This window comes from Spermophilus citellus (assembly GCF_964194105.1).
Source record: "Spermophilus citellus genome assembly, chromosome: 4".
Classification (NCBI taxonomy): domain Eukaryota; kingdom Metazoa; phylum Chordata; class Mammalia; order Rodentia; family Sciuridae; genus Spermophilus; species Spermophilus citellus.
In genome coordinates this window covers 187,089,733-187,109,061 of record NC_138185.1, presented here as the reverse complement: position 1 = coordinate 187,109,061, position 19,329 = coordinate 187,089,733, and the positions used below count along the sequence as shown (strand labels likewise).

Sequence of the window (19,329 nt, the reverse complement as noted above, 5' to 3'; positions counted from 1 at the left end):
CCTCTTGATCTCCTTTTTCTACATTACCAATCTTTCCCTTATCTTTATGATATCCTATCTTTTCTTCCTCCTTTCCTAGTTTCTTCATATGAAAGAAAACCTTCAACCTTCGAGTTTCTGAGTTTGGCTTATATAACTTAGTTTGATATTATCCATTTCCATCCAATTTACTGGCAAATGCCATAATTTCATTTTTCTTTATGGATCAGCAGAACTCTATTGTGCATATATACCACAGATTTTTCCTCCATTCATCTATTGATGGGCACCTGGGTTGATTCCATAATTTAGCTGTTGTGAATTGTGCTGTGCTGTAAACATTGGGGTGACTACATTGCTTTAGCATTCCAATTTTAGAGCTTTGGAGAAAATACCAAGGAGTGGGAGAGCTGAGTTATGTGGTGGTCCCATTCCTAGTTTTTTGAGGAATCTCTATACTACTTTTTAGAGGGTTGTACTAGTCTCAGTTCTATCAACAATGTATAAATGTACCCTTTCCCCCACAACCTCAACAACACCTATTGTTGTTCTTATTCTTGATCATTGTCATTCTGACTGGACTGAGATGAAATGTTAGTGTAGTTTTGATATGCATTCCCCTGGTTCCTAGAGATGTTGAACATTTTTAAAATATATTTGTTGGCCACTTGTGTTTATATTTTTGAGAAGTTTCTATTTAGTATGTTTGCCCGTCTATTACTAGTTTCTTTTTATATTAAGTTTTTTGAATTCTTTATATACTTATTAATCCTCTATCACAGGGGTAGTTGACCAAAATTTTCTCCCATTCTGGAGGCTCTCTTTTCATGCTTTTAATTATTTCCTTTGATGTAAAGAAGCTTTTTAGTTTGAAGGCATACAACTAATTGATTCGTGATTTTATTTCTTGCCAATACCAATATGATAGAGTATTGACCCTATCTTTACATCTACCAGTTGCAAGGTTTCTGGTCTAATTCCTAAATATTTGATCCATTTCAACTTGACTTTTGTGTAAGATAAGAGATAGGAATCTAGTTTCATTTTTCTACATATAGATATTCAGTTTTCCTAGCACCATTTGTTTAAAAGTCTGTCTTTTCTCCAAAATAAATTTTTGGCACTCTTGCTAAGTATCAGGTGGCTGTGGTTTGGTTTCTGTGTATTCTATTATGTTCCATTGGTCTTTATGTCTACTTTGATGTCACCACTATGCTGCTTTTTGTTACTACAGCCCCGTGGTATGATTTTGGAGCAGGTATTATGATGTTTCCTGCTTTGCTTTTCTTAGTTTTGCTTTAGCTATTCTGGGTCTCTAGTTTTCCAAATGAATTTTAAAAATTGTTTTTTTCCTACTTCTGTGAATAATGTTATTGGTATTTTGATGGGGGTTGCATTGAAGTTGTATGTTGCTTTTGATAGGATAGCCATTTTGACAATATTAATTGTGCTTATCAAAGAGCATGTGATGTCTTTCCATCTTCTAAGTCCTTTTTCAATATCTTTCTTCAGTGTTCTGAAATTTTCATTCTATATCTCTTTTACCTCCTTGGTAATTTGAAACTAAGCCTTGCCGGGTTTAGAGTTTTCTCTTAGAGCTTGGGATATTTCATTCCAGGACCTCCTTGATTTTAGGATCTGAATTGAGAAATCAGAAGTGAGTCTTATTGGTTTGCCTCTAACTGTGACCTAATGTTACTCTCCTGTAGCTTTTTATAGTCATTCTTTTTTCCCCCTGTGTCAGGCATTTTGATTATGACATGTCTTGTAGAGATTCTCTTTTGAATGGATATACTTGGGATCCTGTAAGCCTCCTGTATGTGAATATCTGTCTCATGTCTGATATGGGAAAAGTTTTCTATAACTATCTCATTGAAAATATTCTTAATGCCTTTAGCTTATATCTCCATGTTCTCATCTATCCCAATGATTCTCAGATTTGATCTTTAATGAAGTAAAAAAATTTTAAAAAGGAAGAATAAATTAACTAAAAGTAATGGAAAAAGGAGGAGGAAATAAGAGATTTGGGGTGTTACCGAGAGAAGGTAAAAGAGGGGAGATAGGGTCTAGGTATGAAAAAACCAACAAGTGTAAGATCAAAACAACTTGAACCCTTATATACTGCACCTAAGTTTGATGGAGGTTCTAAGCTAAATAATGAACGAATGCAGAAGAGAGCTATTAATGAGTAATCTACCTGTACAGTGAGAGCTACACCACACACAAACACATTCATGTATACACAGAATTATGTACACCGAAAAAAAGTGAAGAATAATACAATACAATAAAATCAGGTTTGAAAAAATTTTATTTTAAAAAGAGTAAAGAAAATGAGAATTTAGAGATAAAAAGAAAAATATCTTAAGGAGAACAAAAAGGGTTTGTTTTCACTGTGGTGGTCAAATGTGCTGGTAGGGAGGGACCAAAAAGTCTTTATATTTATTTTTGGCTCTTTTTTCTAGACCACTGTCTTTGTGTTCCTCACCTAGCTGCCAGCCAGTTGTAGTAGCTCTCAGTTTCCAATCTCCCTGTGTTGGGTGATAAAATCTGGGGAGTGCTGATGAACTGTATGATCCAGGCATCTACTCGGGAGTGCAGATGTGCTTGCATGACTGCAGTGAGATCTTAGCAATACCTCTTAGTAGGTGCCAACTATTACAGGAATTTTTTCTCCCTTGGGATCCAGAAGCTAACTGGTCTACATTAAATGTTTTACGTGCCTATTTCAGTTCCTCTGGTTAGGAGCCTTCTTGGGATTTTTTCATCAGCTGTTAAATTCTTTAATATCCCCTCCACCGTCACTGTTTACAGATGTGCAAGCTGTGGGGACAACTTATAGCATGAAGCAGCTAGGATCATTTTCCTCACCTGCTGAGTGTGTTCTATGCTGTGCCTGTGAAAGGCTCCCCACATCCACAGAACGCTTTCACCCCAGTGGACTTCTTTGGATTTGTTTTCACTGAGACGCTTATCCTCTCAACTCTGTATCTATTGAATTTACCATTCTACTGTAAATCCCAGGTTTTCCTAGGTGAGTTTTTCTTTACTTTTTAATTTCATTTTTTAAAATTTTAAATTCATCTATTTATTCTAATTTGCTATACATGACAGCAGAATTAATTTCAATTCGTAGTGTACATATAGAGCACAATTTTTCATTTTTCTGGTTGTATACAAAGTAGAGTCACACAATTTATGTATTCATACATTTACTTATGGTAATGATGTCCATCTGATTCTATACTTAGAAAATCCAAAAAAAAAATTCCACCAGAAAAATTCTAGAACTAACAAATGAATTCAGCAAAGTAGCAGGATATAAAATTAACATCCGTAAATAAGAGGCATTTCTGTACATCATTGACAAATCCTCTGAAAGAGAAATGAGGAAAACTACCTTATTTACAATAGCCTCAAAAAAAAAATACTTGGAAATCAACTTAATGAAAGAGGTGAAAGACCTCTACAATGAAAACTACAGAAAACTAAAGAAAGAAATTATAGAAGTCCTTAGAAGATGAAAATATCTCCCTGGTTCTTGGATAGGCAGAATTAATATTGTCATAATCTGCTTGAATCAAATGTATGAAATATGATATGTCAACAGCTTTGTAATGTTTTAAACAACTAATAATAAAAAAAGAATCAAAAGAATGACCATACTACCAAAAACACTATACAGATTTAATGCAATTCCAATCAAAATCCCAATAACATCCCTCATAGAAATAGAAAAGGCACACATGAAATTCATCTGGAAGAATAAGAGACCTAGAATAGCCAAAGCAATCCTTAGCAAGAAGGGTGAAGTAGGTGGCATCACTGTACCAGACCTTAAACTATACTACAGAGCAATAGTAACAAAACAGCATAGTATTGGCACCAAAATAGATTTGTAGACCTATGGTACAGAATAGAGGACACAGAATCCACATAATACAATTATCTCATACTAGACAAAGATGCCAAAAATATATATTGGAGAAAAAAATAGACTCGGCAACAAATGGTGCTGGGAGAATGGGAAATCCATATCCAGAAAAATGAAATTAAGCCTAAACTTTTTTTTAATACCTTTATTTATTTATTTTTATGTGGTGCTGGGGATTGAACCTAGTGCCTTGCATGTGCTAGGCAAGCACTCTACTACTGAGCCACAACCTCAGTTCTTGCCTCAATTTTTAAATTTCTTTATCAGCCCACCACATGTTTATTTGTCTCAGCACCACCTATAAATAAATGAATAAAATAAAGGTCCATAATGTCTAACAACATATTTTTAAAAAACGTATTTGAGTCAGGTGCTGTGGCGTACACCTGTAATCCCAGAAGCTCAGGAGGCTGAGGCAGGATGATCACAAGTTCAAAGCTAGTCTCAGCAACTTAGTGAGGCACTTAGAAACTCAGTGAGACCATGGCTCAAAATTAAAAAATAAAAAATAAAAAGGGATGGAGATTGGCTCAGTGATTAAATGCCCCTGGGTTCAATTCCTGGTTTAAAAAAAAGGGGGTGGGGAAATTTATTTTTAAATTTGGACCTATTTATCTTTCAGTTGGTGTAGGGGGTTAATTATTTTTTACTTCATGGTGGGGATTGAATCCAGGGCCTTGTACATTGAAGGCATGCACTCTACCAACTAAGCTATATTCCCAGCCCATGGGACTAGTTTAACTTAAGATTTTAAGGAAAAAAAATGTGGTGGTTCATATATTCAAAAAATATGAATATAAATGTTTTTGTATGTATGTAGATACATAGATATCTATGTAGGCATTTAACCACATGTAGACAGGTAGTTAACTTAAGGAAAATGCTTTAGAATGTACTATTTAATTAATTAGTGCCATCAAATACAGTTATTAAAAGGAAGAATCTCCAGTATCTTCCATTCTTCCAAAAATTAAATGAATTTTTATATCATTAATAAACTGAATTTTTAATTCATCAATCATATTTATTGATTGAATTTATCCAGATTGTAGGAGACATTTTAGCTTCTGAAAGAAGGCCCATTGAACCTATTCCTAAATATTGTTTGTTTTTGGGGAAAAGCAAAGTCAGAAATATAATAAAATTGTAGCTGTAAATTTTAAATCTTTTTTAAAAAGATTAAATTATTTGAGTCCAGGATCATTAGAAATTCTAAAATAAAATCAGTATTGCATCAGCCTAATCATGCAAAAATAAATTAACAATATAAAACTACCAACCTATACATTTAAGTCGGCTGTTGTCAATTACTAATAAAGGTAATAGGATATAATTGGACTATTTTATGGTGTGAAGAGGGTATGTGTTCTATTTTTGGGCCTTCATACCTGTAAATCATAGCAGGTAACACATTTTAGAACTGAGATGACAGGGCTAATGTGCTCTTTCACACATATTTGGTGTAAGTCTTCATCCTACATTCTATAGAGTGTTATAATATTTTTCAATTAATATTACTTATCCTTACAAATGTAATCTTATTTTATTTCCTCACCCTCAAAATTGCTTGAAAATATTGAGTCACCTATGATAGTTACTTATTGAAAAATTTTTTTCTATCCCTGAGTTGTAAAACTAGTTTCAGATAGACGCATGTAACCTAGCAGGTTGAAAAGAGACAGGTCTTTGTGAGAATGTCTCAAAACTCCACGCTTTCCTTAGGTTCCTAGACTCTGATTCTCACTTGGAACCACATGAATTTCTGCAGCTCTTTCTATTAGCCTGTTCTGATACTTGAGCAATGTGATAAAACTAGTTCAAACTCATAAGAAAATAAAGAAAACAAAATTCATATTCCCCTCCTACTAAGATTTGGTTATTTTGTTTAAAATATTTTATATTCTACAGTGGAAGGATATTTACCTATGTGCTGAGTATTAGTCATCTGCATTGGCACTCAACAATTTTTTGGTAAAAATGCACTCCTGGGCCTTACCTGGCTGTCTACAGGCACTGGAATTTGGGGAAGTAAAATTTAATAATTCTTTTATATTCCTCAGTTTGACCATTGTTGGCCAAAAAAATGAGAGGTGATTAATCTTTGCATACTCTAGTGTTTTGTTTTTTTTGTGAAAGGAACAATTTTTACTAAGTTATAGCTCATCAATTATCTTGTATCTGGGCTTTTGGCCAAATAATATTCATCAGTGGCATTAGTGTCTTTGGTTTCCCTGGTCCAGTGGTTATTGAGCAGTCCAAGGATCACAAAATGAAGCTTCTGATACCTGATAGTTGGGCTGCACTATTGGATTAAGATTAGAGTTGGGTTTGCCATTTACCGAAAAAAAGAGAAACATCACATTGACTAATTGTGTTTGCAAAGATAATAGAGGTCAAAATACAGAATGAGCCGAGTGTGGTGGCATATGCCTGTAATCCCAGTAGCTCAGGAGGCTGAGGCAGGATGATTGTGAATTCAAAGCCAGCCTCAGCAACTTAAAGGCCCTAAGCAACTTAGGGAGACTCTGTCTCAAAATAAAAAATAAAAAAGGGTCAGGATATGACTCAGTGGTTGAATGCCCCTAGGTTCAATCCCCAGTACAAAAAAAAATTAATAATAATACAGAATAAATGAGAAGTAATACTAAGAATATATTGAATGGAAGAATTAGGATCCAAAATCACTTTTGGTAGATCATCATGACATGAAAATGAATTATAATAAGACCTAATTTTAAGAAATGTCTAAGTCATATTTAAAAATCATTGGGAAAATAGTTTATATTTGGTTAGATGGAAAATAAAATTAACTGTACTCCAGTGGGGGAAAAAATTAATGCTCTTCTCCCCCCAAAATGATTTTCTTTCTCAGGTGTAAGATCAAAATTCAATTATTGATGACATTTTAGTTCTCATTAGATAATAGAGTAACAAACTTCTACCAATTTTTACAAGGTGTGAAGAGACTTTAATATTTTTATTAATTAGTTCATGGCAATAAAACACACTCAATATACTGATGTCTAGGGAAGGCCTTTGCAGTATAAATGGACCTCTGCTTGAAAGCAAAAATAAATTGCCAAGCATGGGTGTCAGTTGGAGACATTTATGCTCTGAATATAGAATTGCCATGCATTTTATTTTAATGCTGTGGTAATTAATGCTAAATTATGATGATAAAAGTACATAGAGCAATGCATAGCAAATGAGCTAATACAATAAATAGTAAATGAAGCAGTCCTTACAGAATTTATCAGATTGATAAAGTTACAGTTTTCTTTGATTACTTTGAAGTTTTCTCTGAATTTAGATTTTTTTTTTTAGAGTTTGAGGTGGGTTTGCAGTATAATTTTTAAATCTTTGGAAGGACTTACATTTTGTAATATATTTCACATTTTTAGGTTACCCAAAATCCATCTTACTTAGTTTAGTTTTAGAGAATTACCAGTTCTTCACCCTTACTGAATATACCTTCTTACATCATTCTTTCAGAGTATACAAAATATATAGAAGCTTTTGATCTAATCACAGGAGTAAAGAGAGCATTATACCACATTCATTTTCATAGCTGGTTCTATATTTTGCCTCCTTGATTCTAAAATTATGTTAGTCTTCAGTTGTTCTACATAAGTTCAAATTATTAAACCTAATACTCATTATTTTCTGTTTGTTTTATTAGTCTAAATAAATATTGCTGTGCAATTTCATCAAATGTTCAAATTTGAAAGCATTACCTTCAAAAATCCCATTTCTTGAAATTTAAATTTTAGAAATGCTAGCTTATTTTTATTTATTTCATATAAAATTTGTTAATTTAGTAGTTAGCCTGTACATGCCAAGTCAGTGCTAAGAACTAGAGATAAAAAGTCTAGGCTCATAGGTTCTCAAACAATAATTGACTCTTCACTCAGATATGACTAAAGATAAACGTTGTTCCCTTGCAGGAAAATAAAAGTTATAACATTTATTCTAAAACACACCATAATGGAAATCTCTCTGTTACGGTCCCTTCCTGCCCCTGTGGAATTTTTGCCCATTTGATTTATATGAATTTGGAGATGGTTATGACACATTTCCTTCCTGTTAGCAATATATGTGATTGGACTTCTGAAAAATGCTTTCATCAAACACCTGCTGCATACTCTGACAACACCTCAGCAACACCCCCCATCTTAAGCACAACCCTCCAACAGAAGGCTCTACCACTTTGAGTCACAGCTACCTGTTTCTCTCTATCATGCCAGCAAGGACAGAACCAGAACCAAATGAGAAACTAAATGAGTGTGAGGGTGGGAGGACCTATGAGCAGGAAGTGAAGGGATGAGAAAGGGTATTACTTCACCTCATAAAGGATTAGAATTCAAAAAGTTGTCAGGTAGATGCTGGACATCATGTCTTTCCGTGTTCTGAGATCTGCTGGGATAACAAATGGAAATCAAATTGCCAAACCAAGAAAGTGATCATGAACTAAAATCTAATGTGCATCCTTAAAAGAACTGGAGGGTGGAGAAACCAAGAAAGCAAATGTGAGAACTAATGGGACAGAAAAGTGAGAAGCAGAATTGTACTTCTGGTGCCTTTCTGCACTCCCCCCCCCCCACCGCCCCATCCCCCGCTGTGGCCTTGCTAGAGTGGTCTAGGCTTACTCTAACTCTGGCATTTTAAGAGTCATGGCAAGTTCATTTAGTCTAGTGTGATCCCTCACTCATGCCACCTTCAAAGTTTTAAGTTCTAATTTTAGTTATTTATTAATAAAGTTTGTTCCCATTCTCTTTCTGATCTGTCTCTTGTCAGTAAGGCATATGAGTATGCTATTAGCAAGAAATGTCCTAGTCAATAAAGGCATGCATTGATTCAGAATGCTTCAATATGGTGATTTCAATGCTCTTTCCATATTACAGAGAATTTTTTTATAGCTATGTGAGTGGGAAGTACAAAATTGCAAAAAGCCTCAAATTGGAAAGACATTTCCACTTTTATTATCAGCATTTTCATTAAAAAAACATTAAATGCCTGCTCCTTTTTGAATAATTCATATTCGTTTTGTATTATTAAACTTTTGCTACTCAGATTGATCTTCATTCACAAAGCCAATTTATATAATGGCTTGGTTGGTGATATATAGTAATTTCAAAGCCACTTTTCATAAGACTTTGAAAAGAGTTAACCAACTTCCCTTTCAAAATATAGTTCTCCATGTATAGACTATATTGACATTAAATGAATATGATAGGGCAGTTTTTCATGTAACATAGTACTAGACAAAACAATATTTTATGTAATTAGTGTTATATATTAATAACCGCTCCTCATGATGTATCTTTTCATTATTAGTGTCATTGCAAGAGCAGTTTAGACAAGGCTAAAAATCCATGAGGTGACATCAGTTAATACAGTGAAGACAGCTGAAAATGTAGAGCATTCATACAGGAGACAATGTATTGTAATGGAGATTTCTGTTTCATCTCTCAGCAGAGAGCAGCCACTGTCTTTTGTGTTTAGAGAGACATATGGATATATGAAAAATCATAGAAAGGATAGAGGACATGGTAATCTAATGAGAGTTCTGACCGAATGTTCTAACCTACAAAATTATCAGTCCATAACTACATGTTCAGAACTTATGAGCAACATTATCTTGCATTATATCAGTCAGTACATTAAAGAAAGTAGCTGGAAGAATAAAATTAAGAAAAGAAAAAAAAAAGATTTTTACTTAAAAAGCTCCTTTTCAAGAATGGTAGGAGTTTTTCCCCAACTCACCTTAATTTTAAAGTGGCTATAAGAACCCAGAGAGTGGTACTAAAAGTAACTAAAAGTCTCTTAAGAGGTACTCACTTTTCAAAGCTATTGCTGAGATTAATGTTAATTTAAATGTGTGCAAAAAATGTGTGGGGAATTATTTTAGTAATCTTGACTACTTCTAATTTGAATTCTTTAGATTTTTATTTGTACTTTCCCAACGTTCACATTAAAGAAATATTCAAAATGAAATTAAGAATCATTAAAATAAATACGTATTTCACTGAATGTATTTTTTACATCTATTAAGAAAAGCACAAAATTCTAGTATATATTGCAATGGTAAATATTCTCTTTTAGCTTTCCCATAGCAGAGCTCAGGTAAATTAGAATCTTCTTATTCCTTAGGGACTTAGAGGAATGTCATACTATTGGTTGCTAGGTTCTATAATAAAAGAACATTAGTAACTCAGGGTTGTTTGCATTCTTTGGCATACTCACGAATATGTGATTATGCTGCATGATGCTCACAACTTTACTAGTGAATGATGTAACTTCGACCAACTGAACAGTAGAAAATATTACTGAAAATACATGAATGTAAAACTAATGGGTAGAAATGTAATTTAGAGTCAGTATCATTTTATAGATATTCTTTAACCCTTCAGGTTATCTGTCAACTCCCACCACAGAAAATTTTGGTTTGTCTAATGCTATAGGGTAACCATACCCATAACTGACAGTAACAATGGAGAATTTTCTCTATATTTGAATATCAGGTTTAGGAGCCTATAATACTGCTCAAGCTTCTAGGTAAGGATTCACGTAAAGACTTTTCACATCTCTCTTTTGAACATTTACTTTTAAGATTTTTCTACTCTTTTACTTATACATTGATTCAATTAGGAGATTTTTTTCCCCAACTGTATGAGCCAAGCAAAGGGTGACACACTGAAATCTCAGAAAGGTTCCTTTCCTAATGGAACCTCCCTTCTCTTGGTACAGGACAGTACAAACAAAGGTAAATATAAAAACCAGATAGTTTAAAAAAACTTTGTAGTACTAAAAAGAAAATAAGATAAGTTTGTATGGTAGAAAATGCTTAGTTAAAAGTGGTCCACTGGAGCTTCTTTAGATTGCCAACAATATGATTCTATACCTAGAAGACCCAAAGCATTCCTCCAGAAAAATTCTAGGAATAATAAATGAATTCAGCAAAGTAGCAGGATATATAAAATCAACACCCATAAATCAAAAGCATTTCTGTAAATCATTGACAATTCCTCTGAAAGAGAAATGAGGAAAACTACCCCATTGACAATAGTTTCAATAAATAAATAAATAAAATACTTGGAAATAAGCTTAACGAAAGAGGTGAAAGACCTCTACAATGAAAACTACAGAATACTAAAGAAAAAAATTAAGGAAGTCCTTAGAAGATGAAAAGATCTCCCTGGTTCTTGGATAGGCAGAATTAATATTGTCAAAATGACCATACTACCAAAAACACTATACAGATTTAATGCAGTTCCAATCAAAATCCCAATAACATCCCTCATAGAAATAGAAAAGGCAAACATGAAATTCATCTGGAAAAATAAGAGACTTAGAATAGCCAAAGCAATTCTTAGCAAAAAGAGTGAAGCAGGTTGGCATCACTGTACCAGACCTTAAACTATACTACGGAGCAATAGTAACAAAAACAGCATGGTATTGGCACCTAAATAGACTTGTAGAACTCGTATAGAATAGAGGACACAGAGACAAACCCATATAAATAGAATTATCTCATACTAGACAAAGGTGCCAAAAACATATATTGGAGAAAAAATAGACTCTGCAACAAATGGTGCTTAGAGAACTGGAAGTCCATATGCAACAAAATGAAACTAGGCCCCTATCTCTCACCATGCACCAAACTCAAGGTAAGGGAAGGTCCTTCTTAAGATTGACATCTAAGCTGAGAACTGAATGATGAGAAAAATCCAACCTTGAGAAAGTCTAGGCCTGGGATGCTTGGGGTTATTTGACTGCAGACACAAAGTCGTAAGATGGCGTGTCTTACAGAGGCAGACCCATGCCAGGACCAAAGTGGATAAAGGAGGCTGGTGTGCAGAGTGTAAAGCAAGGAGAGTTATATGGAGAGGAGGAAGAAGCAGGCTGGTAATAGATCATCTGCAGCCTTGTAGGCCATGTGGAAGTTTGGATTCTGTATTAAGACAGTGGAAAGTTAATATATGGTTATACACAGGGGATTGAGGGTGATTTGAATTATAACTGTTTCTATTTACTTAATAAAATGTGGATCTGGGTTAGCAGCTTAGAGTTGTGAATAAAAGTCAATAGTTTTAGAGAGAGTAAAGGATACAAAACGCCTTCCTTGCAATGTGGAAAGTGATCATACTCAGGCAAACAGGTCTTCTTGATATTTTATGTACAGGATCAAATTTTATGTACAGGATCATTACATGTCGACTGTGAATCAGATTGCAAAGAATTGTCTTTGCGGCTGGGGATGTGGCTCAAGCGGTAGCGCACTCGCCTGGCATGCGTGCGGCCCGGGTTCGATCCCCAGCACCACATACAAAACAAAGATGTTGTGTCCGCAGAGAACTAAAAAGTAAATATTAAAATTCTCTCTCTCTTCCTTTCTCACTCTCTCTTTAAAAAAAAAAGAATTGTCTTTATTCCTTTGCTGACTCTTATTTTCTCTATTAATCACTTGTATTACTTAATACTAAAACTTTTAAATGCAATCAGTTATTTTCCTCTGCTTTCAAAAGTTCCTTGAGGATGTGGATAACATCTTGTAATTGATCTTATGCTCTGCTGTCCCTAAAATATTGTTAGAATAGTAGACACTCAATAACTATTTTTAAGAACAATTTATAGTCCAATTGACTTAGACTTTATATAACATGTTAGAACTATGAAATGATTATGATCAGTGCCAAAATATAAATTTCTTTTAGTGACACCTGCAATTTTTTTTGAAAGAAATTGATAAATATGTATGTATGCACAGATTGAGATGATGGTCTTTAAGAATTGTCATTCCATTTTCAAATGCATCCATAGCAAATTGATTTCAGGTGTGTTTCTCTTTGCCAAACTCCAGATTAGTAACACAGTTTGTATTCAAACCAAAAATTTTAAAACTCCACCTATAATTCCCAGATAGACACTGACTTTACCTCTTTCAGATGTTGACTCTAACCAATTACTGGACAGAAGATATGTTATTAGCATTAGTTCAAAAGCCATGTGTAGCACTTGCAGATTCTTTAATTACTGTTTTAACTTCAACACATCCCCCCACCCCCACCAACATTTCATTCAGAGACCAAGGAAAAGGGAAGGGCAGGTTGTTTTTGTGTTGGAGAGCAATCCCGGTTTCCATCAATTGTCGGCCATTATTGGCACAATGTTGCTCTTTCAAAGAGTGAAGCAAACCATTTTCCTGGACAGTATTTTAGTGAAACTTGATATGATGTCAGAACATCATTGAAAACTTATAGCAAAAGGGCTGCTGTTAAGTCACCCAGTGTGCATCAGTCCTCACTGAATGTTCAAGAATTGTGGAATGTGTGGCCGATAACCTATTAGTCTGAAACTATAAATTGAAAAATTCTAAGTGATTTTTTTTCCTTTCATGTATATCAAAGTTTTTGCTATTTTGCAGCTGATATTTTGTTAAAATATTTTCTACTATGTAGGCTATTGTTCTCTATTAACTTAAATCCAATATTTCTTATTATATCATTGGCTGAGAATAAAAATAATTTCCCCCTGAGAAGCAGTATTTTATACACTAAGCTAACATTATACCCACGCTTTTCCTCTCAAATGATCTGGGACGCATATTGGGTTGTCATGCTGTCTATATTCTATTTCGTTTCTCTCTGTCATCTTCTTTGTTTACTTATTGAGTTATCCAGCTGCACCTATTAGTATTCTGTGCTCAGTTATGACTTTAATTTCATAATATTCTGTTGCTTTAGCAGGAAAATAAAATCACAGGCTTCTGGTGTCACATTGGTACTTGTGTAGCATGTTTCTTCCCGGCCCGTGTGCATCTGCCCTCTTTGTAGTCCTCGGAACATCCTGGCAGAGCAGGATAATTTCAACCCCCCACTGTCCCCTCATTCTGCTACTTCTCTCACTATATCATAAAGTATAACAAGAGGAATGAAAGGGGAAGCTAGCCCTTCACTCCAGGAATGTCACTTGTGGAGTAATGGTCAAGTGTGGCTCTGGAAGAGGATACATCTGGATTTGACTTCTGGCCCTGCCACATATTCCTCCTGTAGCCATGCCCAGTGACTAAACTTTTGAGGTCTGTTTTCTCTTTTGCTAAATGTCTGCCCCTCTGTCCAGAATTTAACATCCAGCTCTTTCCAGAGCATGTCATACCTTCCAAACATTTCTTTATTTCAGGTTTATCCCTCTCCCTTACCTTCCTCCCTATGTGTCATGGTGCTAAGGTTTTTGAAGATCCTAGCATGCATACAACTATTCTGTGCTTCTATGTATTAGTTTAGACATTGATTCTATGTCATTCCTGATTCCAGTTCTTTCTTATCTCTCGAGTCAGATATTATATGTTTTAAGACTCCTTCCTTCTCTGATGCCTCCCTAGATGGACCAATTGTCCTTTCATGTTCTCCTTGCAACCAGTGCACCTCTCCACAATTGCCCTTAACAGATTTTTGGAACCTCAAGCTTCAAGGGGTCTCTTTAATTTTTGCTGATATTAGGGAAATTAGTAGAAATCTACCTCCAATTGAATGGTAAATGAATTAATGTTAAGTCATAGAGAAATACCCTAAGTATTTTTATTCTTATCTTTTATTTCTATTTTTAAATTTTTTATTGACATATCATATTTGTACATATTTATAGGCTATAGTATGGCAAGTTGATTCATGTATATGGTATGCAATTGTCCAGACATAATATTTATCTTTCAGAGTGAAGAATAACTCTGTATTCCCATCCAGTTGAGTGCAAAATCTGTGTAGCCCTAGAGTTGGATGTTCTAAAGGATTGTAGAGAAGGAATTAGATGATACGAGTAACTTCTCTTTTTTTTCTGGGAATGTGCACTCCACTTTGCCCATTGTTTTAAATCTATTAAAACCTACTTATTCTGTCTCCTCACTTGCCAGTCCTGATTAACTTCTCCCTTCTTGCATTTCCAATATATTTTGTTCATGCCTCTATTTTAGCCTTCCCCACATTGTGTTGCAATAATCTATGTCTCTTTCTTCTTTTGGAGTGTGTGTTTCCTTAAGGCAGGAGGGGGCATATCTTCTTTATTTACACTTTGCATCTGTTACTAATGCCTGGCACATCACAAGTGCTCAGTAAATATGGAATAAATGATCTAAATCAGTCAAGTGCTATGTTTGTGTGCCGTGACTCAATATTACCTGCCGGTCAGGAGAACTAAGAGTGCATCAAGATATATTTTAAAGAGCAAATAAAAGACAAGTTCTTTACTGTGTTTTCAGTGCCTTCTTAAATGTCAAAGGGCATGTCAAGTTCACAATGTTCCCGTTCCCAAGATTTAAAGGAAGAAAAAAATTCTATGAATGCCTGAGATATACCAAGACTCATATTCTTCCTAATTCAGATGTATTCTTTGTAAGGAAAACAGACTACTGATCCACATATCAGACAATCTGAGTATACTGGACCCTGCAGCTACAGATGGAGACTCCTGTGACTGTGGTGCTTGTTCTGAGGTTCTTCCTGTTCTCACTTGCCTCTTTTTTTTCCTTTAAAGTAGAATTCACCTGAAGCCAGTTTTCACACTGCAGAGCTAATTTCTATGCAAAAGTGAATGATGTCTCACATTAAATATTCCTTAGAGCATACTGCTGACATTGAATGTATAATTTTAAGCAGCTCAAGCAGTATTCACTAAAGGGTTGACACAAGAGCAAGGATCACAGGAAAATGTAGGTGAGAAGGGAAATGATAAGGCTTTTCCCAACACCTCAGGAGTCAGGTCTTCATTTATCTTACTTTTTACATGGGGTTTGAGTTTTATTTTTAAAAACTAGGTCAGATCCCTTAGGAAAAGCTAAATCTTCACACAAGGATTAGGGATATTTGGAGATTCATTAACTCTTCCTGCCCATCAGAAAGATCTTTCAAAAAGGACAATGAAGTGGTTTACTAAATGGCATCTGAATTGTCTGAAGTCCAAATGAGAGTTTTTAATTACAAAAGTTTAAGATTCATAGTGACTATCCTATGCGATAGGGAAAGTTCACATGTTTAATTCTTAATTAGACTGGTGAACGAAAAGACATATTTTATAATGGACTCTGGCTTGTGGATTTCATGAGTGAGTCCTTTTAATTTTATGGAATTGGAAGAAATTCCACATTTGATGACAGAAAGAGTTTAGATATCCTGCACCCAGGGTAAGTTTGGATTTAGTTCAGGCAAATGCATTATTTATTTAAGAAAGGATTTGAGACTGTTGACCTTTTGTTAAATATATTCACTGAAGAGGGTGCATTTGGCTAATTTCACATGCAGTGAGTTATGTAAATGCACAGTAGAATGCAAGGGAAACCATGAATACTTTTAAATTCATACGTAGCACAATATATACATATAGATTGTCCTTTTTACTTGAAGGTGATGCTGCCGTTATTGTCTCTGCTATTTTCTGTGTGTTCAGATCAGGCTGTTTGATTGGCAATTCCTACTGTGTACAGTCTGCATATGTGTCGACTAACAACTGCAGCCATTGCCTGGAGGGCTTGATTGCTGGGTTGTTCAATATTTATTAAGCACCCAAGAAGTGCTAGGTGCTGCATTGAATAGTGCAAGTGTAAAACTGCTGCTGTCCTCTAAAGATTCTATTTCAAGGTGACTAGTGGAATGCATATGCTTTTTATCTTTTATGTGAGTTGACTGAAAACATGAAATTAGAAAAGAGAACACCATTTAGCAGATGCTGTTCTTCAGAAGTGATATATCTACTAGGTGGCTAATTTCTTTTCCATTCACCTAAATAGGGTACACTTCCTGGGTGTGTTCAGATTATACAGCCAAGTTTGAATAAACTATTATCATGGCCTAGTAGATGTGAGAACCAAGAAAGGATGACATGAAAATGTGATATCATTAGGGTAGAATGAGATGAAAAACAATGCAGTGTCAGGAAAATTTGCCTTAAAGTAGATGGAGAGCAAAAATCTAGGAATCTTTTCAAGGTTTGGTCATAGTGAGATTTTTAGGTCAAGCTGAATAACCCCAATTTTGGCCAACATTTACACTAAAGTCTGATACAGTTTTTCCATGTTTTTATCATTGTCTATATATTGATAGTGACACTGAGTTAGATAACAATGGAAATCAGTGAATGCACAGGACGATATTCATTTTCAGAGTTTGGCTCTACTTTCATAATTCTTTTTGTCTTTAACATCAATCATTGTGTTTCTTCTTCATGCCAATAGTTGTTTAAATAATTGTAATTCAGAACCTAATGGGATAAAAGTTTTAAAAAGTTGTTCAAAGTTCATGCAGTGTAATTTATAGTTATTTGTTCACAAAAGCAAGTCATTCATTGTGGAAGATAATAAATTACATAGTTTTTCATTTGAAGTTTCATTATATAAATAAAATTACCATACTATTAAACGCATTTCTTTTTCCTTTTTATCTGCAACTGAATTATTTATATAAAACACGGTCAATATATCATCTTATGGAGTGTTTTATATAAAACATGATGGACGATCCTGTGTACATTCAAAAATGAATATAATGATATGTTAAATTTTCATTATACCTGAATAAAAGAACATATTTAATGTTTAGGAATTTCTGTTTTGATACTTTTCAAGTAACAAAGATGTCATTGATATAATCAAAATAACTTTAATTTTTACATTGAAACAATTTTAAAGAATTTAGCTGAAAATACTTTTAATAAGATGAGATAAAAAGATTGCTAATGTGATGTCGTTCCTTTAGTCATAATTATAACAAAGTGAATGTTACACAAAGAAGAATTGGTCAGGACATGAGTAATAATTCAGTACTGACAGCCAAACTGCGTTCTCTTTTGATGATCTTAATTTTCTGGGACTGAAGTAGGGAAGTGTAAGAATGTCAACACCCACTTGGCTGCTACTCATCTAATAGCTCCTTCCCTAATAGGATATGAATTCATTCTTTTTAACCGACTTAGACATTATCCACATATTAGTATAATTACATGTCCATAACTTATCCTATTCACTATGTGGGCAAAGGTAAGAAAAAGTCACTGTGGGTGCAAGAGATCCAGAAACCAAGTTCAGCCTTGATACAAGAACTGGAAAATTCCAATGGTAAAACTGAAGAAAGTGAGGTAACAGGGGTAGGAGGGTGGCTTTGCAGGGTGTGCAGCAGTGAAGGGGCTGAAGAACATATGAAGGAGTTGTTTAAAAAATATTAAAAATTTGCAAGCAGAATAAAATCTTATAATTTCACATGTTTTCCCATCAGACATATATGGGCTCAGAGTCCATGTTCATAGCATGTTGTTATTCTCAGGTACATTCTCAGGTTTTGATTCATTTGATAGTCAATGGTCATGTTTTTTCTCAGTGACACATTCACAAAGGCAAGAATCAGTCTTGGTTCAGAGAGGTACATGAAATCTCCCTAAAAGAAATCTATTGACAAAAAAATGGTGTATTTTCTCTCTATCATTTTCTTTCTACCAACAGCAACAATGAATAAACTATACCTTTACTGAAATAACCAAAGAGATCATGGGCCCTGACTCCAGGGATTACCTAGAAATGTTACCTCTACTAAGCCTATCTCTTGGATATTATTCCCATCTTGTACAGAAGGGAATGGATTATGGAAAGATTTCAAAACTTGCTCTGCAATTAATGAAGAAACCAGGACTAGAACCCACGAATCCAGGTCTTGTAATTATTAGTGTAGAGTGTTTTTTAGTGTCACTTAGCCTTCCTTTGGCTTGAGTTCTTTAAAAATAGAAATGCCGGGCTGGAGATGTAACCCATGGGTGAAATACTTGCTTACCATGTATGCAAAGCCTTTCCCCAGCACCTTGGGGGAAAGAAAAGAAAGAAATACCTATTGAAAATGTTTATTATTTGGTCTTATGCAACAAATTGAAACACAGCTTCAAAATCAGTAATTTTGTTTCATACTTACCTTTTGATTGTGAAGGTAAAAAAGTGACTCCTGAAACTTGGATTTCAACAACACCTTTTATGATTTAATTTGCTTTAAAATTATCATTTATTAAAACTGTATGCATGAAAAAAAACTGAATGAACGCAGAAAGAAACATTCATTTGGATCATTTCAAATATCCAGCTGTTAGGATCATGAAGATGGATGTGTTTCAACTGTGATCAACAGAGCTATGGGATCTTGTGCAGCCCCTTTCAGAAGCTGCCAAGGTAGAGCAAGTGAGGGTCGGAGAGTGGATGGGAGGTAGCAGTGTTCATTCCTCACTTCCAAAAGAGCAATAATCCTTTGATTGGTTTAGCATGCTGGAACTTCCATGTTCTTATCTTTTGGAGGAAGTAGCAGAATTAAACAAATTCATATAGAAAAAGTATTTAGTTTTTTTTTTACAGGTTTCTACATATCAGAATACATCACCTTGTCTAGGAGTTATAT

The 19,329-nt window shown here is 34.5% G+C and overlaps 1 long non-coding RNA gene across 1 annotated transcript in view; it reads left to right on the top strand.

Moving 5' to 3' along the window:
• Positions 1-19,329, top strand: part of LOC308648574 — a 114,600-nt gene that overhangs the window by 68,247 nt on the left and 27,024 nt on the right. The gene's annotated exons all lie outside the window — the stretch shown is intronic.